This window comes from Vicugna pacos, chromosome 19 (assembly GCF_048564905.1).
Source record: "Vicugna pacos chromosome 19, VicPac4, whole genome shotgun sequence".
NCBI lineage: Eukaryota > Metazoa > Chordata > Mammalia > Artiodactyla > Camelidae > Vicugna > Vicugna pacos.
In genome coordinates, this window is record NC_133005.1 from 33,982,103 (window position 1) to 33,991,688 (window position 9,586).

A 9,586-nucleotide genomic window follows, 5' to 3' on the forward strand; every position below is an offset into this window, starting at 1 on the left:
CCTCAGGGTCCAGTACTATATCTGCTCACTAATGTTTAATAGATGGATGTGTGGATCGGAGAGCTATTAGTATTGAAGCCCTGTGGACACATAAAAGACCCATTGATTCTTCCAATGACCTTATGAATCACTAAATTTGTTTATTTGTTAACAGGGACAGAGTTGATGGTTAACCGTTCTTCATATGACAGAGAGAAGCAACAAGGAGAAAGAAATGTTCTTTATGAAAAAAAGTATGCCCAAATTATTCTGAGTAAATAAATTAGACTATTGCCAGAAGTTTTTTGAATTCAAATTCTTCCTTATTTCCTTGTCCAGATTTGCCTTTCACACTGATTAGAGAGAGAAAATTTTAACTGAAAAATTTCTGTATGTCAGCTCTGGCCTAAATTCATTCCTCTCTTCCATCCTAGAATCCACCAACATAAACTACAAATGACCTCTCTGAAGGCACCAACCTACCCATGTAATTAGTCAGTCTGTGTAAAGGCAATCAGTGTTGCTATCTCCTTGGCTTGACCTTCCAAAACTGAGGACTTTGTTTCTGTATTTTGTCACTGACCCTAGTGGATTCCCATGGAAGTGGCACTAAAACAATCATCGTTGAATTATTTCATCTGCCCCAAATCAATGACCATTCAACTCCCAGTAATGCTCATATTCTAGGGGAATGTCCCCAGTGCCCCAAGTGCCAGTAATACAGAAATTGTGACTTTACAGCTGGGAGATACAAGTCTTAAACCAAGCTGAACCTCTACAGTCAGAGTAGAGAGGATCATTCCCCTTTGCCCTAACGGCCTGATGCATATTCTTATCAAGGACTCGGCCTCACGAATGAGTTCAGAGATATGAGCAAACTAGGCCAATATTCTAAGGACCATAAACAGTAGAGGAAACTGTATTAGGGTAAAGCCCCAGTGGATGTGAACATTCTAGTTCAGTTCCCTCAATGGCAACCCCTGCCTCTGGACTATAGGCACAGCCTTGAAGAAATCCAAGTTGGACCTGGCAAAAAGCATAGGTTAGAGATGTCATCCTAGCCCCTCACCCAGGAATCACTCCTGTGCAAAAAGGGACAAATGAAACAGGAAAGTAGCCTCTGTTGAGTCAGAGTCTAGTTTCCCAACCATTCTGAGTCCATATAAAACACTGTTCTAGGCCTGACATCATGGGTATAACCTACCTGGCGCCCACTCATGGATTCAGAAGATTTTCCTCCCTCCAACTATTGTGAAACACAGTGTTATAGAAACACGACTCAAGCATAATTTCCTTGGAAGTTTTTCAGAACTATACTCTGGTATTCCAAAGAATTACTTCTGTGAATTATTTTTAACTACATGGGGGGGGGGGGGAGAAGACTATAACCTAAGAAGGAAAATGATTTAAAAATAGAAAACCAGTAGCATCTGCACTCCCTGGGAGCTGGTTAGAAATGCAGGCTCTTGGGCCCATCTGACTACTGTTGAACCAGAATTTGCATTTTAACAAGACCCCTTGGTGAGGTGTATTCTCCTGTCACAAGCATTAGCCTATGAAAGACCACGAGGCTGTCGGAAAAGGAGGTCTACCTGACACAGCCTCTTAGAATGAAGCTTTCTTCTGCATCAGCTGTCTATGACTTCCACCCATAAAAAGTGAAAGACTCTTAACAGGGACCGCTATGCCCCTAAGGGCTAAGAGCAAGCTGCTTCGTAGCCCTTTCTCTTTCCCATTAGCAGCCCATTTCCTTCCGGGGAATTCTCTTCCTCCATTCTACAATGTCTCATGTGGTGTCTGCTAATCACAACAGATGTCAGAAGGCAAGGAACCAGAACTTTTTGTCTATACATCTCACCACGAAGGGGCGGCACATGAGTTAAGACCTAAGTTCTCTACATAAAATAGATAAACAACAAGTTTATACTGTATAGCAAAGGGAACTATATTCAATATCTTGTAGTAACTTATGGTAAAAAAAGAATATGAAAACAAATATATGTATGGTCCTATACGACGGAAATATTGTGCTGTAAACCAGAAATTGACACAACACTGTAAACTGACTATACTCCAACAAAAAAATTTTTTTAAATTTTTTAAAGACCTAAGTTCTCCACCAAGGGCCATTTCTCCACCAGAGGACATGTGTCAACATCCGGAGACATGTTTGGTTGTCACAAATGAGGGTGAAGGTTTGGGGAGGGTGTGGCCAAGATGGCAAAATAGGAAGACCCTGAGTTTACCTCCTCCCATGTTGCACACCAAAATTACAACTATTCATGGAGCAACTATTGATGAGAAAGACCAGAATACTAGCAGAAAAGATTTTCCGCAACTAAAGATGTAAAGGAGGAGCCACAATGAGGTGGGTAGGAGGGGCGGAGTCACAGGAGAGTCAAGACCCCCACTCCCAGGTAGGCGACTCCCAAACAGGAGGATAGTCACAAGTACAGAGGTTCTCCCCCAGAAGTGAGGAGTCTGAGCCCCACATCAGGCTTCTTAGCCTGGGGGGGTCCTGCATCAGAAAGATGAGCACCGAGAATGTCTGGCTTTAAAGACCAGCAGGGCTTGCGCACCCACGGGAGAGCCAGAGGGCCGCAGGAAACAGAGACTCCATTCTTAAAGAGCACACACACAATCTCACATGCTCTGAGTCCTAGCTCAGAAGCAGTCATTTGAAAGGAGCCGGGGTCAGACCCACTTGCTGGTCTTGGAGAGCCTCCTGGAGAGAAGGCAGGAGGCAACTGGGACTCCCTGTAGGGATACAGACACTGTCAGCAGCTACAATTTGGAGCTCAGTCTACCAGGAGGCAAGCACCATTTCAGAATCCCCCATCTCTCCAGGGGCTACCCACCCACCAGCAGGCTGGCACCAGCCCTGAGATCCCCTGGACCGGACAGCCAACTGCCTTGAGACCCAGCCCCACCCACCAACGGGCTGGCAGCCTCCACACAAGGCAGGGCCTGGCAACCAACCAGAGCAGGGCCAGCCACGCCCAGCAGACTGCCCACAACAGTACCACCAGGACCCAGCCTAGATGACCTTCCTGCCTACATGATGCTTTCCGCCCCCCTGACCCTGCAGGGCGCCATCAGTTCCCAATCCTGATACAATTCTAATTCAGAGATCCCAAACCAGATCACCTGTTAGAATCCCCTGAGGAGCGTTTAAAAACAAAATAGCTACTAATAAAGAAACAAGCAGCTTCTTGGGCCTGCCCCAGCTGTGACCTACTGAATCAAAATACCTGGAATGGAAGGGATTGGGAATCTGCATATTAAAGAGCTCACTCGAAGAAGGAAGGGTACAGTTCAGTGGTAGAGAGCATGCCTAGCATGTATGAGGTCCTGGGTTCAATTCCCAGTACCTCCATTAAATAAATAAGCCTAACTGTCTCCTCCATTAACCCTCCGCAGCAGTCAAAAATTCAAATATAACTTGTAGTCGGCCCTCCCCATATACAGTTCCTCTGTCTCCGCATTTCCTCTGTCCCTATGGTCTGATTCAACCAGCCAGCACTATAGAGTTTCCCATCCGAAAAAAATCCACGTATAAGCGGACCCGCGCAGTTCAAACCCATGTGGTTCAAGGGTCAACAGTAATTCTGTTCTAAAACCAGACTAGGCAACCACTAATGGGCTTTCTGTCTCCATGGACTTGCCTATTCTACGTATTGCACATGAATAGAATCATAGAATATGCGGCCTTTTGTGTCTGGCTTCGTTCACTGAGCATAATGTCTTCCAGGTTCATCCATATTGTAGCATATATCACTATTTCACTCCTTTTAAGGCCAAATAATATTCCATTAGATGGCTATGCTACATTTGGCTTACCCATTTATCCACTGATGGACATTTGGGTTGCTTCCACTTGTTGGCTATTACAAATAATGTTTCAATGAACATTCATATACAAGTTTTTATTTGAACCCTTGTCTTCCATTCCTTTAGGTATGTGCCAGCGAGTGGAATTGTTAGGTCATAGGGTGATTCTATGTTTAACTTTTTGAGGAACCACCAAACTTTTTACTTTTTAATGTGACTACTAGAAAACTTGAAATTATATATGTAGCTCATATGGTATTTCTATTGGAGAGTGCTGCTCCAGATATTTCTGCCTAAAAACCTCTCACTTATGTATACCCCACTTTCTTTCAAACAGGATTTGAGGAACTTAATACCGTAAAACTGATTGCCTGAAACTGAAAATCACTGAACCAAGAGTAAAGAAAAAAAAAAAACCAGCAGAGACAAGTAATAAAAGAGAGTCACAGGAAGAGATTAATTTTGTTAAAGAAATCAAGTAACAATAGCTAACATTTATTGAGCGTGCATTTTGTCAGGCTCTGTGCTCAGCATTTCTTTATATACTGACTCTTTCCAGCAATCCTCTGAGGTAGGCAATGTGATAATTTTATTATCCTTATTCATTTTGCACCAAGATAGTAAGCATCAGAGTCTAAGTTCAAACCCAGACCCCACTCCACAACCCAAGTTCTTGGCTTCCTGGTAACCAAAATGAAACACCACCTCTAGACAGAACCTATCACAGGGGCCGGCAACGTAAGTGACGTCCAACAAGTTCTTTCCCTGCCCGAATCATAACAGCTCATCATGAGAGGGAAACTGCCCTGATCTCCAGCTCCACAAGGACTATGCCCCATGGCTTTGTACAAGAAACACTGATACAACACTGTGGATAAATGTCACCAAAAGTGCAGAAGCATTCCACATCACATGAAAAGGAAGAGCATAATGTTAGGTCTTACTTCATTACGTGTAATTCCATAGGGATCTAGGGTGTAGCCAGCTAGGTAACTTTTTCTCAAAGTGGATTGAAAAAGTTGGGAGGAACTCAGACTTTGGTCTTAACTAGGCTTCTAGAACATCACTTCTCTTGTCTGGAAATGTTCTCTTGACAGGCCTCTGCTGCCCTCTGGTGCTTCTGAGCATAAAAGCACCAGCAAAGAATACACTCAAAAGTCCCAGCCCCAAAATCTTGGGGTCTGGGGTCCCAGAGGAGACGCACCTGAGCCCCCCACCAACTCCAATAGGTCTTGAGCTCTCACTGAACACCCTCACCTCGTCTTCAGTATCTGGGCTCTGCCCCTACCCTCACAAATTCCATTTCATTTTCCTGTCCTGGGTGCACTGGCATCCTGGTCCAGGCTGGAGCTGGGGTCCAGGTCGTTGTTGGAAGAAAACAACTCAAGAGCTGTTATCTGATGGGCAGTATGTAGGAACATGATGACAGAGTATGAATGGGAAACTGTGAAAGGGAGAGTATGATGCAGCCAATCCTGACGAGACCCCAGAGTTACCCCTGCCTGTCTGTCTTTTTCTTACTTACCAAACTGTCAGCTGACCCCAAACCACTAGCCTACCACAACTTTATAGGGAGAGAAAGAATATCAAAGTTAGAAGAATTCTGAGGTCAAACAGACCAAGGTTCAAGCTAGCCCTGCCACTTACTCCAGGGCCTCGAGCAAGTTATTTAAACTTGCTGACTCTGTTTCCTCAGCTGAAACACGCAGGAACATCACAGGGCCGCTCAGGATTAAATGAGATAGTGCATGGAAAGTCCTTAGCTCGGCACCTGGGACATGGTGCGCAGTTAAGTGTCCACTGATAACTTTTATGGGGGCTTCCTTCTTTACTTATGCTTGTGAATCTAAATTGGGCTGGCATTCTGTGCACTGATCCCCTGGACAAGAGGGCCCCTTGCCAGGGACATGGGCTGAGCCTCCTGCCCCTCTCATCCACATACCCCACTTACCAATGACGTTGTGCCCCACCGGAGAGCAGTGAAATCCAGAACAGCAACGGGGAGAGGATGCACGGGTCCATGGTGCCACTGGGGCTGAGGGCACCAGAGATTTCTACTGCCAGATGGCCGGGAAAGGGACGGAGAAGGGAGGAGCTGAGACCCCTCTGGCTCTCGTCAAAGAACAGGCCTTGGTTGACCTACACTTGAGGACAGCAAGTTTCGGAGCCCCAGAAATTCCTGCCCACCGCAAGGAGCGATTAAAAGAGGTCATCGAGAGGATGTGACCGCTGGTTGACCCGTGAGCTGGACCTCGGCTACGGGAGGCTCCCCACCCCTTCCCTAGTCCTTGGAATGTACCTTCTGCCCACCAGTTTCACAGTGGGAACTGTTCCAAGGACGTAGCCTTGAGAGAAAAATGTTGTTGAGACTTTGTGCACGGTGTGCACATCTGAACCCAGTTAAGGCATTTCTATAACATTTTCAGCTCCTGGAGGCAGGTGCAGAAATCCGCTCATCTTTGGGCTGCCCAAAATAAACATCGTGTGTCAGTTCCTTTGCTTATTAAAACTGCCACCTGCCGAGGAGAGTGGTCTGCCTCTTTCTTCTTCCTCTCCCTGCCCTCTGTGTGCCCTCTGGAATGAGAGGCTGGTTTCAGATTTCACCCGGGGAAGCTCCCAAGGTCAACCAACGGGAAGCTGGGATCAGAGACGGGGAGGTGTGTGGCTTTTCTACATGATAAGAAGCTAATTTCAGGGTGCAAGGTTAGGGAGTAGGACCAGGGTCCACTGAGGCCTTAAACTCTGAGAGAAAAGGCTCAGGTGGCTTCTTTGGTTTAGGGTACTGAGGTGGGAAGCCCCATAAAAAGACCGGCAGTCCCCCTACGCAGGGCCGCTGCACTCCTCCGAGCACCGTCCAGTTCCCTGGCCCAGAGGCTTTAATCTCACTTTTTGCCTCTAAAGCAGCTAACTTACACCTAGAATTCTATTGGTTCCCTGAGCTCACTTCTGATTGGTTATTTCCTTTACTCCTGATTGGTTATTACTCTCACTCCTGATTGGTTATTACTCTTACTTCTGATTGGTCTACTTCCCTAACTTCTGATTGGTCCATTTGTAGTACTTCATTTGCATGGAGCTCACTCCTGATTGGCCTATTTCTACAAAGCTTGTTCCTGGTTGGTCAACTTCTGTTATACTTTATTTGCATACGATGTTGCAAAGGGTAAAAGTGGCAGCCTATAAAGGCCTGTGTAACCATACAGATGGGGTCAAGAGCCTGAAGTGTTGATTCTTTTGTGCCTGCTGGCGTAATAAACCTGAATTCTCCAACTCTCCCAGTCCTGGTCTCTTGCTGGATGCAGGTTGCTGTCACAACTGAGCTGTAACACATTTTTCCGCAACAGTACAACAGTGGGAAAAGCTGTCTAGAAAGGCCTGAAGGCAGCGAGGGGTGAGGGAAAGCACAGAATCTGGCCCCGTCTCAGCCCTTGACCTCCTGCTCTAACACAATTCCAAGTTCAAATTCAGCCTTTCAGCTCATGTCCTCTCTCTTTCTCTCTCTCATTTCACGGCTGCAACTAGGCAAGTCAGCAGCTCCAAGGCAGACAGGCTGCTCCAGATGAGAAGGAAAAATCTGGAAGGGATTCCTCTCCCCGTGCTCAGCCTGAGCTGCACCTCCCTCTCAAGTTCAACTCCCCATCCAGCAGAAAATCATCCTACAGTATTTTAAGATTCCCCAGACTGTTCTTTCATTAAAAGCTCTTATGTTCCGAGTTAAGTACATGTATTATTTTGATTTTAATTTTAAAAAATACCTAAACATTATCAAATAAACAATAAGCAAAACAATGGGAGGGGAGGGGCGGGGCGGGGCGGGGCTGCCAAAATGCTCAGCAGCCGATCACATGGTCCCCCATCCTTCCCAGCTCCCTGCAACGTGAGCCTGGAGGTGTGGGTGTCCCTTGAACAACCACCGCGAGGCTCGTGCCAGCTGCTTTTTTTCAAATCAGGAAATGCTGGAAAATGTCTCCTCTACACAGAGGTGAATGTTCTAGACCAGCAGAAACCAGAATACCACATGCCAGCAGAAAAACAGGCGGGAAAGGGGACACAAAACCCCAGCAGTGGTGAGAAATTTTTTAAAATTTATACTTCACCTTTTTCCATTAAAGTTGGGAATTACAAAAATATTTTGCAGCATTCATTGTGAGCAGTGATATCTTTTTTGCTCTGCCTCCTTAGCAATTTCTGTTCGAATCTTAAATGCATATGTGCAGACTTACGGTTACCCGGGAGTCAAGGGGGTGGGAAGGGATAAATTGGGAGTTTAAAATTTCCACCTCTTGGGAAGCGATGGAAATGTTAGGTATCTTGGTTGTGGTGGTGGTTTCATAGGTGTATACATCTATTAAAATTCGTCAAGTTGTACATCTGAAATATGTGTACTTTACAGAAATTATATAATAAAGTTGTTTAAAAATTTGCCCAGGAAAAATACTAAAATAAAAAATAAATGCATTATATCCTTTGACCCAGTATATTACCTACCTATCCCCCAAACATTCCCTTCCTTCTTCCTAACAGAACCTTGAAATTTACAGCCATGTGGGCACCTCCCTCAGCTTCAGGGATGATGCAAGGTTCCTCTAAGATGGTCACTTTCCCATTGGTGTTGGCAGACACTTTCTTTCCACGCCTCCCTTGCAGCAAGAGTTCTGGCCATTGCAATGACAAGGGAAGTGTGTGGAGGGTGGGTTTCTGGGGAAGACAGCCTTCATCATTAAACGGAGAGCACATTTGGGGTCAAGGTCTTTTCGCCACTGTGCTCTTCACACACCCTCTTCCTGCTGTGACATCAAGAGGAACCTTCTCACACCTGTGAGGTGACCAGCACAAGGACAAAAGCCAGCACACTGGCTTTTGCACACTGAGGATGGTGAAGGAAGGAATGAGTCTGGCCTTGAGTGTTGTGGTTGAGCTGCTGAACCAGCCTCACTGCCTCTCCAGACTCAGACATGAGAAAATTAAATGTCTCTGTTGGCTACGCCACTGTCAGTTGGGTTTTCAATGAATTGCACAGCAACAAATTCCTCATGGGCTAGACTTGGGAATTACATTCATTTTTCATTTACTCAACCAATATTTACTGAGAGCCTGGCTTTTTGCCAGGCTCTATTTAAGAAACTAGAATTCTACTACTAAGACTTTACCCAGATTTACCTGCAAAAGTAGGCCAAGATTTTTACATGTTCAAGGATATTAATGCCCAACAAGAGATAACTAGTTGGTTATTTTCATCGAGTTCTATTAAAAGAAAGTATGTGATGACATAAAAGAGCTCCAAGACAGAATATGATCCATTTTGTATACATAAAAAAATACAATTTTTAAAAATTATCTTGGTCTCGAGAGCCAAAAGACATCCCCTCCTTATAGCAAAGCTACCTGGAGAGGACAAACCACCTATCTTGGAGCCAAGGGCTGGCCCCTCAAGGAAGATGGCCCAGGGTGGGAACATCCAAGAGACTACCAAAAAAAACACAAAAACTAGCCCAGTTCCATCCCCAGCCCACATTCTCCAACAAAAGAAAGGTCAGCAGGTCTCAAAAGAGGCCTGACTATCCCACTCCTGGAGCCTGAACTAGACATCTGTGGCAAGTCACCCTGGGTTTGGCTTCCACCCATCTCCTCTCTGGCCACACCCAACCAGCCCATTTTCGATGTTCTCAGGTCCCCTCTCCTTCCTAAAGAAGTCAGTCCCATAATCCCACAGCCATGGTCAGAACCCCTTACTCTCTTTCCTCGTCTTAGCCTTCCAACAGCACAGACCAGGGGG

General features: G+C 45.6%; 1 protein-coding gene across 1 annotated transcript in view; it reads right to left on the reverse strand.

Moving 5' to 3' along the window:
- Positions 1–6,637, reverse strand: part of LOC102537708 (protein WFDC11) — a 61,514-nt gene extending 54,877 nt beyond the window's left edge. Inside the window, exon 1 of the mRNA XM_006202702.3 lies at positions 5,762–6,637. The gene's annotated coding sequence lies outside the window, so the exon portion shown is untranslated. The remainder of the gene's footprint in view (positions 1–5,761) is intronic.
- Between the last annotated feature and the right edge of the window lie 2,949 nt (positions 6,638–9,586).